Below are 2,733 nucleotides of genomic sequence, written 5' to 3'. Positions count from 1 at the left end.
GGGGCCGTAGATGCATAGTTAACACTACAAAGATTAATTCAGTAGGATGCCAGCCAGCAACCACCTCCAACCAGCCCTTTCTATCTCTTCATTGCTATGGTAAGAATATCTTTGAGTGCTTTGCAAAATCCAGACTATATGCACCTTTTGCTACATCTCCAAAAAGACCACCACATTCAGCTGAAGTGCCATACAGACCTCCCTAATTATAAAGAGGGAGGACCAATGGCTCTGTTGCTTGAAACTACAGCACAGAAAAAGCATGACAAACCTTCTGATGCTGACAAGAAGCCTTTTTAAAACAAATAATATACCTTCATATATTAAATTAGTAACCATAATTGTATAACACCTGGGATAGCCAGGTGTTTTCCTATTGTAAGATTGTTTTCAAATCCTTTACCATTATTTTGTTTTTTTGTTTCCTACCAAGCTTCCAAAATGATTTCTCTGAAAAAAGTAATAGGTTTTTTGGGGGAGGTTTTTGTCAGCAGGACTTCTCTTAGCAGGCAGTGTGTAACTGGAAGTTACACAAAGAAAATAAATGCTTTAAGTGGTTTCCATAAGCCCCAAGAAGACTTTTAATAGTACAATTAGAGTAGATTACAATGTTGTACTTGTATACAGTTTTAGACAGTTTAAGGTAAAAAAGAAAAAGAAAGCTCTAAACTGCTTATTTTATCCAGATTCCTGAGCAGGTTTTGTAGCCGGCACTGAACTTCATGTGGCTATGGCTACACCATTACCAGCATGGAAGTTAACTAGTTGAAGAATCCCTACAAATGGAGGTGCACCAATACATCAGTCCATATCATATCAGAACAATTAAAAGGACATTATTGGCAATTAGCTTTTATTCAGTGATGTGGCCAATAATGTCACCGATAAATGCTGTGCGCATGCACCCAGGCATGGCATGCATGCAGCCAGGAGTACAGCCCAGCAACCTGGAGAGCAGTGTCTGGCTGGTAAGTCTGTTGAGGGAAGAGGTGGAGGGAAGATAGGTGGTGGGTGGGGGGAGGGAGAGTGAGGCCCCTGCAGTGAAGGAGAGAATGAGGCTGAAGGAGGGGCAGGCCCCCATATCTGTGCATGGGGTAAGGGTGGATTTTTTATGTGAAAAGTTAATTTCACCTAAAAGTGAAACCAATTTCAAGGCCTTACACAAATTTTGTCCTAGCTATTTTCCAGCCCTGAAGTCAGTGGGAGCTACTCAAAACCTAGGAAAAATAGAAGCTGTGAATCCCATCAAGCCAACAAGCTTCATCATCCTCTACTCAGTCGACCAGCCTTCACCACACATGCTACTACATGCTTTTTACTTCATGCCCCAGTCATAGCACTCTTCCTATCTCAAATGCATAAAAAGCAAGATAAAATATGGCAGAAAAATGTCAGGGAAACATCCTTTTGGGTTAGGGTACAAACAAGCAAGGACAAACTGAAGCTACTTTCCGACCTGCTAAACTGTGTTATACATAAGACCTAAATTACCATATTTAACTGAATCCAAATCGAGTTCCACCCCCCACCCCACCACATTCAGTGTGGGGTAAATAGCTCTTATCTTGGATTCAAGTACAAGGTTGGGGCTTAGGGGGTAGGCAGCTGCTGGAATTCCTTTTGTGGACCCGACCCAGGTTTGGAGCTGAAGTTAGGCCCCCAGAAGCTGCATGCTGCCTCTCCCCCTATAACCTTGTACTCAAATTCAATCTGAGGGGCTTTCTCCCACATCTCCTGCCATTCTGATGGGGCAAAAAAACCCCTCATTTTTGATCCAAGTAAATTCTTATATTATAAAAGCCTTAGTCTGTCAGTCTGTCCATAGCTCTTTATTCACACTCTTACTGGCTGGCTAAAATAGCCAATCAGAGTGCTCTAAGAGCATTGGGACAGGAGACTCCACAGTAGAGCACTGCCATGACAACAAGGACATGGGAGGAGCTGGCCTTGCTCCCCCACTACAAGGTGACGAAAAAGGGTGGAGAGAGCAGACCGGCCCTGAAGTGGCAGATGGGGAGGGTGGGAGGAGAGGGCTCATTCCCCCACAACCAGAGAGGAAATGAGGTCGGGGTCAGACACGGGGCTTGGTTTCCATGTGCGCCTTCCCTTAATGGTGGCTGAGCTCCGAAGCAGACCTGAGGTGGCAGCTATGGAAGAAATGGCGCGGGGGGACAAGGCCAGTAGCACTGGCTTCTCCATCCCCCCAGCCACCTGAGACAGTAGGGGGTTAAGGTGGGGCAGGAAATGGGCCCGTACACAGTGCAGCAGGGGGGAGGAGGAGCAACAGGAACAAGCACCAAACGAGAAGTGGGGGTTGGGGATGGACATGCTGCATCCTTCCCTGCCCCCACCCCCCAAAGAATGGGACAAGTGGCAGGATGGAATGGGGGACCGGACCCAGATGGGGGGGGGGTGGGAGCAGACACGGGGCTCTGTTCCCCCCCCACATCATTCTTGACAGGCAGTTGGCTAGTATAGTATAAATGAAATGGGAATGAAACACACACTTGAGAAACAGCTGAAGCACAGAAATCCATAAGTCTTCTAGAATCAATGCAAAGTAAGTTTATCAACACAGATAAAAATCAGAGAAGAGTATACTTCCTCGTTAATTAGCAAGGGGGTAGAGGGGGGGCACTCTGAGGTGCTCTGGGTTAGAGTAAAAGGCAGTCCAGGGGAGAGAGACTTAACGGTGGGAGTCTACTACAGACCTCCCAACCAGGGAGAAGAGCT

General features: G+C 46.3%; 1 protein-coding gene across 3 annotated transcripts in view; it reads right to left on the bottom strand.

Moving 5' to 3' along the window:
- Positions 1-2,733, bottom strand: part of ASMTL (acetylserotonin O-methyltransferase-like) — a 57,031-nt gene that overhangs the window by 11,425 nt on the left and 42,873 nt on the right. The gene's annotated exons all lie outside the window — the stretch shown is intronic.

The sequence above is a fragment of the Crocodylus porosus genome, unplaced genomic scaffold (genome assembly GCF_001723895.1).
Source record: "Crocodylus porosus isolate Cpor-Errol unplaced genomic scaffold, CroPor_comp1, whole genome shotgun sequence".
Taxonomy (NCBI): Eukaryota; Metazoa; Chordata; order Crocodylia; family Crocodylidae; genus Crocodylus; species Crocodylus porosus.
Note: the sequence above shows the minus strand (reverse complement) of the source record. Positions and strands in the feature narration are given on the sequence as shown.